This window comes from Echinops telfairi, unplaced genomic scaffold, assembly GCF_000313985.2.
Source record: "Echinops telfairi isolate 266 unplaced genomic scaffold, ASM31398v2 ScPeMD7_31;HRSCAF=116, whole genome shotgun sequence".
NCBI classification, from domain to species: Eukaryota; Metazoa; Chordata; class Mammalia; order Afrosoricida; family Tenrecidae; genus Echinops; species Echinops telfairi.
In genome coordinates this window covers 57,823,615-57,831,346 of record NW_022103928.1, presented here as the reverse complement: position 1 = coordinate 57,831,346, position 7,732 = coordinate 57,823,615, and positions in this window count along the sequence as shown.

The following is a 7,732-nucleotide window of genomic DNA, read 5'->3' as shown; positions in this document are numbered from 1 at the left end:
GGAATCTGCTCATCTGGGAAGCTCCCACAGGGCCGGAGGCAAGCCGGGGGCCAGGTCGGAGGAAGTCAGAATGAAGACAGCCTGGGTCTGTGATGTGATGGGAAGCATCTCCCTTGCTTCCTCCACTTGACCACTGCTTGGAACACCCGACCCTTACATTGAACTTCCCAGAGAAATCCTACCCAGCCATGCAGGACCGACTCCTCTAGCCCAAGAAGCTCCCAGAAGGAGGGCAGGGCTGGATAAACTAGTGCGTGAAATCCTAAGGGACCACAGCTGAAACTATATCCATCTGTTAACTCCTACCAACCATCAACTCAAGGAAGGTTGACTTTTATCTGTCTTGCTCATCGCCATGTCCCCAGTGTCTACAACACTGCCCCCAACCTAAGAGACATCCAGTGTTTCTTGGATACATAGCAGTGACAATTAATGCCAATCTATAGGGTTCTGCTTAGGGTATTGAAAAGCAAGGGTGCTACTTTGAGAACCAAGGTGCGCCTAACTCAAGCCACGGTATTTTCAGTCGCCTCATATGCATGTGAAAGTTGGACATTGAATACGGAAGACCAAAGAAGAATGGGTGAATTTGAATTATGGGGCTGGAAGCGCATCTGTAAAATATCATGGAGGATTCAAAGGACAAACCAATCTGTCTCAGAAGAAGTATGGCCAGAGTGCTCCTGAGAGGCAAGGATGGCGAGACTTCATCTTACATACCTGAGACATGTTGTCAGGAGAGTCCAGTCCCTGGAGAAGGACACTGTGTTGGTAAAGTAGAGGGCAGCCCCAACGAGGAAGGTCTTCAAGGAGCTGGGTCGACATAGTGGCTGCAGCAATAGGTTGCAGCATAGGAGCCATGGTGGGGGTGGCAGGGGACTGGCAGGGTTCTGTTGTAGCTCTTGTCTCCATGGGTCAGAACCGACTCCAGGGACCGCACAGCAACAGCTGATGATGCTTCTGTTGGTTGGTGTGCACTGCTGTCGAGTTGGGTCTCACTTCACAGTAACCCCAAGCATAAGGTGACCAGATTTTAACATGGGTAAAGCGGGACACCATTGATAAAGCTCATATCCTGGCAAAATAGCCACATGGCAGCTGAAAACCGTCTACCCTAGCTTGTCGTGCATTCTTTCCAAAAATCAGGACTTTTTAAAAACGCCACGGGATGTGGGAAAAATTGTTAAAAATCCGGACTGTCCCGCCAAAAGCGGGACGTCTGGTCACTTTACCCAAGCACAAGCCCACAAAACGCTGTCTGGTCTTCCACCATCCTTAGGATTGGTTGCAAGTCACAGTATTATTGTCCTGCACAGGGTTTCATGGGCCAAATTCTCTGAAGCAGCCACCAGGCTTCTCTTCCCGGGTCACTGTGGTCTGCAAGCTCCACTGAAGCCTGTACCGCCTCACAACGACACGCCAGCCGCCGCTGACAGAGTCGGTGCCTGTGAAGGAGGTGCACTGGCTTGGCATTGATCCTGGGTGTCCCACAAGGAATCTTGGATTCTGCCACTGAATCTACCACCATTTCCCCCCAAAGGATATTCCGGCCACACTCTCAAAGGGTCGGCTTTCCCAAGCCTGCTCCAGAAGTGCCCTTCCACGGGCATCATCATGAGTAAGTGCTTCAAAATCCAAGGTAATGACCATGAGCGTCTCCTGGGCTGCCAGGGGCCAGTTGCTCGTGAGTCCATTTGGACCCATGGCGATGCCCTGAGTGTCAGAGCGGAAGCGGGTGCTACAGAACTTCCAAAGGCTGGTTTTCAGAAGCAGCTGGCCAAAGCTTTACTCTGAGGTGCCTCTGGGAAGACTCCAACCTTCCCGTTAGCTGCGAGCAAGTGCACTGTTTGCACTCCCTTGGGGACCCCTTCCCCAGAGTAGTTATGCAGATGCCCCTCAGCGATGGGCATGCACAGCCAACATGCCTTCCAGACACTGTGCAGATAGCATTCACTCATGGCCATGCTGACTCACGGTGACCTTGTAGGACAGGGTAGAACTGCCTCTGGGGTTTTTTGAAACCATCACGCTTCATGGGAGTAGAAAGTTCCACTTTTCTTCTGCAGAGTGGCTGGTGGTTTTGAACTGCTGACCTTGAGGATCTCAGCCCGATGCATAACCACTCTACCACCAGGGCTCCTTCAAAGAACATTGTCTACTTGTATATATTAACTCATTTAATTCTTGGAACAAGCCCACACATGACAGAAAGGAGAGGTGAAAGAGAAATTGAGAAAACGGTGTGAATGAAATCGCTCTGGATTTCAATGAGCCATGGGCCATCAAATCTCATGGGTGTCAGTGGATATCCTGGTCCGGAAGCATCTCTGAAGTCGGTTCAGCATCATTGCAACAAGCAAGGCTCCACTGACAGACAGACAGCGGCTGCAGTGGTGCAGTGGTCAGGAACTGGGTCCGGGTCTTGAACATGTATGGGGCACATTCTTCCACGGATCCACTGCCTCCTTCTGTATACTAAGAGGGTGCCAAGCACCTACATCTTTCACCAAGGGGATGAATCCCTGCTTGTGTGCTTACTTGGATGCCTGATACGCTGCTCTTTCTTTGTTCTGCCTGGAGGTAGCAGAAGACCATGGCGTGAGGAGTGAGACCTGGCCCTGCTGCTCTGTTCCCTGAGGGTAAAGCTGTCCACTACAGCAGTGCGCCTCACAAAGTATGCTTTGAAAAGTCGCATGCTTCCAACTTAAAGAATAATTGAGCACAAGGAACGAGAGCCCACACTGTTTTATCTTAGGTTTCTCCTATCCTATGGCCTCTAGTCCCTTCTCCCGGCTTTGAGTAGACAACTTTCAGAAAAGAGTTTGACCCTCCAGCTCTCAAGTGCAATCTCCTCGGGCAGTGGGCTGGGAGGGACAGCTCAGGTTGGATGCTGTTAGTCTGCACCACATTAGTCACTGAGTCCCGAGTGGCCTGTTTTTACAGACAGTCTGGAGAAAAAGAGGAGACAATTTATGGATGCTCCACAGTCCCCCCCCTCCTGGGTCCAGGCAGCAGCCCTGTGTCAATGCTAATCTTTGGTGTTGGGGTGGGGGCGTGGGGTTGTCTGCTGGTGGTGGTGACATGGAAGATCCAGGCTGTCCCCTTGGAAATGGAAAACGAGGACATTAAAAAGAAATCAAAGGAGTAAATATCAAACAAGCAAGACCTCTTCCATCATCCATTCTGTTGTCTCTCTAATCCTCGGAACTTCAGTCTGAGCGCTCACTCGGAATTCTGGGGGGTTTTCAGGAGATTATCTGATTCAGCGAAGGCTTTGAAGTGGTGGCTGCTGGCATCTCATTACTGCCAGAGATCAAAAACTGAAGCTGGAGTGTGGGGCCCCTGGCCTGTGGGGCCTCATTCACACATCATAGAAGCACTAAGTTATCAAAGTCTTGGTAGGAGCTACCTGTGCAGTCACAAAGACACACACCCCCAACGCCCCCGACCCCTTGCTCTCGCTTTCCTTTCAGCTTCAGCTAATTCCCTCTGCTTTTCTGAACTCAAGGAAGTCTGAAAGGCTGTAATGGCAGTTCTTTCCTAAGTAAGAACATATTTTTAACACTTCTGAAAGAGGAAAGAAAAAATTAAGCCCCAGTTGAGTTGAGTAGTTTAAGTTGAAACCGTGCTTTCAGTGGACAAAGGTTTTAACCAGCAGCGACTCTGTACTTTATTGGTGCCTGGGAGTTTAACCACACTATAAAATGGTTTGACTCACTGTCTCAAGCTGGGACTGAACTAGCCCAATGTGAATCTAAACTCTACCTCTGGAGAGTTTGAATACAGGCTGTTAATTAGCACCCATAATTAGCATTAGCTCTTATCCTTGAAGCGTTCCCTGGGTGGCAGTAAGAGTGGAGCGCATGGCTACTCACTGCAAGGGTGTTGGTTTGAATCCACCCAGCGTGCCTTAGATCAGGGTCGCTGAAAACTCCGTGGGGTGTAGTTCTAGTCTGATACATACACGGTCATCCCTCATAAGTCGAAATCGACCCTGACCCACCCCAAGGATGTGAACTCCTGGGACTTTATCTGAGAGGGAAGGACAAAGTAAGGCGGAGACCTCAGTTGCTCTCTTGAGAAGGCTCAGACTTTCAGAGACCACTGCCCATCTGACATGCAATTTGGAGCCAGGTTATCATGGAAGGATGCTGCAGACTACTTATTGTAGAGGCATTTCTTATTTCTTGGCTTTTCTCTTCTTGCCTTCTCGGACTGTGCCTGCATTCTTTTGCAAAAATGTCAGTGGCATTGCTCTTGTACTTACGCCAAATTTCCTCAAGCATTGCCAGTCCTGGATGAATCTATCCATTTTCTCAAATCCTGCACTTCAGTTGCTAGATAAATCCTGCCCCTCAGCTCACGGGATGGATTTCTCACTCTTTAACCTTCCAATTATCCTTCAAGTTCTTTTTCACCTCTTCTCTCAACACTCCCTTCTAATTAGCTAGTTGCCTGGTCTTGGTGAAAAGAAAAGTCATTAGGGAGAAACACCCCCACATTCTAATCCCCTCCATCTTGCCCACCTACAAATTTCCCTACAATCAATCCATCCTTGTTCCCTTTCCTACAGTGCTGGTGGGAGAAATGTCCTTCCTCTTGACCTTGGTGTCGGAGCCTGAAAGGGGGAGTGAGGATTAAGGGGGGAAAAAAGAGCGACAGAAAGTATTGGGAGGGCAACAGTAAATACTGAAGCCCCGAGTTTATTCTACATCTTCCTTTTATAAATGCAGAAACAACCCGGGGTTATATTTTTTCTCATTGTTAATCAAGCACACTGGATACACACCAACAACTCTATGTTTTTCTAAACCAAGCATCCTTGAGAAAATTAACCATCCTGATTTCCCAGAACTCATATACATCCTTGTTCTTTTTCTTAGTCTCAATGTCAAGCTGCAGAAGCAAGCAGCAGATACTGACACCTGGGTTGTGAGACTTCTCAGCCGTTTCCAGGCTGAGTCTTAATGGCCTTCAACACCTCCCCATTTTTTATTTACTGAAGACAAGTCTTTACTCAAAACGCAGGCAGATGACTGTGCCTGTCTTAGGTTGTCGAGTCCCGAAATCACTCTTACCTGTCATCAGCCACAGTCCTCCAGGCGACCATGACCTGTCTTAGGTTGAGAGACTCGGACTCAATCTCACCCGTCTCTGACTAACCAGCCTCTGCTTTATACCCCCGCTTGGGGAGGGGGCGAAGTACACAGGTGTACTTCATGTAATGTTGTACCCAAGGCCAATAATTCAACCATATCCTTAATGATTAATAGAATAACACTACCAATGGTTAAAGATAATAAAGCTTTTGCTTATTCCAAAGGGTTAATAGAACAGTCTCTTAGCAATTCCCTGAAAAATTTCATTACCAGTAAGTTTGGGTAATTGTCTAATGAAAGTTTCACCAATTTGATATTCTAATAACTGAATTTCTAAAGATACATTTTTATGTCCAATTAATAAATTTCTAATCTTTTTCCAATACTTACTAACGTTATACGGGACAGGAGTAATACAAAAATAAGAGGTGTTCCAATCACATCGAAGCATAACTCGAGTAGCTAACACAGATACCTGATCTCCCATTCACAACACTGTTTGTTGTAAGTTGGCGATGGCTTCTGCTATCTGACCATCAACGTCATGTTGTTGCCACAACAGATGAGAATCTTTATGCCACCCTCGAACAAAGTCTGCTGTTTGTATTTCTTGCTGCAAAGCAACTCCTGCCACTGCTGCAGTAAATGCTACACTACAAGTCCAATCACTGTGGCTATTATCAGTCGAGTCATTCTCTTCATTCGATGGGTCAATTCAGTCAAAGCATTGCACATCTGCATTACTCCTGAAGATTCGCTCCAGGATCGAGTTAAAAGGACAAGTAACCAAATATCAGGACATGCTTTAACAAGATACAAACTGTCTGGGGTTTGGTTAAAAGTTTTCCACCAGGTAAAATTTACACAATGTTGTAAAGTACAATTTGAAGAACAAGTCAAAACCCCTGTACTAGAATTCCAAGTAATATCTCCTGATAAAATAACATAAGGAATTTTCATACAAGCTTGAATATACCGAGTAGCATTAATATGAAGATTTACACTAATAGACGCAACAGTATTACAAATATTGATAGACATATTGCCAATCCAGGTTTTAATTGGCTCCCCAGATGCTAATAATTTCCATAAATGACCTTGAGAGTTTGTATCTCCCAACAAATGTGGCATAGGAGAGGTTAATCCTCCGTCATGCCAAATAACAGTTTCATTGCCAGTTCCTTTCAAAGAACCATTATGTTTGTGCCATCTTAAAGATATTTTTGAAAATTTATTAATAAAGTCTCCATGAGGGCTCCAATCCACTATCTTAAAGTCTGTATGATTTAACAATATCTTAGGCTGTTCTCCTTGACAATGAGGCCATACCAATGATTGCATTCCAGGATCTACATTAGGGAGTGGACAAATAGGTAACAGGGTAGAAGCGGTCTCGGAGATATTACCGATTTTCCCCCTAAAGCCTCTTGCAGAAATCAGAACCGTAGTTGCTGCAAAAGAAGAATGATTATACCTCACTCCCCAAACCTCATGTGAATAAGATAAACAATGAGAGCCATATCTTGGGAAAATAGGGAATCCCCTCATCCCCAAGCTGTAATTATTAATATGCTTGTCTTCTTCTTCAGCAAAAGGAAAAGGGAGACATTTTAAACTCTTGCAGAAACTTCTGAGTGTGAGACTCATCTCTCCATTTCAGAAGTCGGGTTGGCAACCACTCAGTTCCGGAATCTGTGGAGATAAGAGCAAACCCTCGACCTCATTGTAAAATCTCTCCTTCGATGGCTCGATAAACTATTGGTTCTGGAGGGGAACATTTTCTTTTAGACTTAGGAAAATGAGATAGAGTTGCAGAGTCCTCCAGCGCCTGTCACTGACTTTAGCAGACAGAGCGCTTTCCACCGGCCACAGCACCAGCTACAGCTCCTGCAAACAACTCAGCTTGTTCCGCAGTTCCGCCGGTCCCTGCACAAGCTCTGATGTGAGAAAAGCTATTCTTCTCTCCTTGATTCCGCCGTGTGGAAGGGAAAGTAGCTCCGCGCAATGGAGCAGCTAAAGGGCTGTTAGCAGAATGACATTTAAGCATTTGTTTTAGCAATCCTATAAGCTCTTGAACATCATTTCCTTCTATCACAACATCTGATTCTTTCTTTGCTAACTCTGGACCTAATTCCTCCTCAGCTACTTCTGCATACTCCTCTTCCTCCCTTTGGATTCCATTCTCTTTCCTATCTTTATCACTTTCTTCACCTTTCTCCGAGTCTGTCTCTACTAACTGTAAAGCTTGAGTAGTAGCACTACGCAAAGACCATAGCTTTACATTCATAGTCTGTCCCCCTTGATGAGCAGTGTGTAATGTTATTGCTACTTGTTGCCATGCTCGCGAATTCAATTTAAGCTTTTCTTGACTATTAAACCAATAACAATGTTGTTGTACATGCGCAAATAATTCTCTCAATAATTTATCTTTAACCTCCACCCCTGTAGAATGGAGAAGTCCTTTTATCAACTTTTCTTATTCACCTTCCCTGGACGGGGAATTTCCCTTTTTTTGTTTCTTTTTATTGTCCTTTTCTTTCCCCCTCCCCACCGAAAGTCCCTCTAGTAATTACAGAGGCGCTCCCTTTCGGTTTTCCCTGCTTCACACAGGTTACTTTATTAACTCCAAAAGT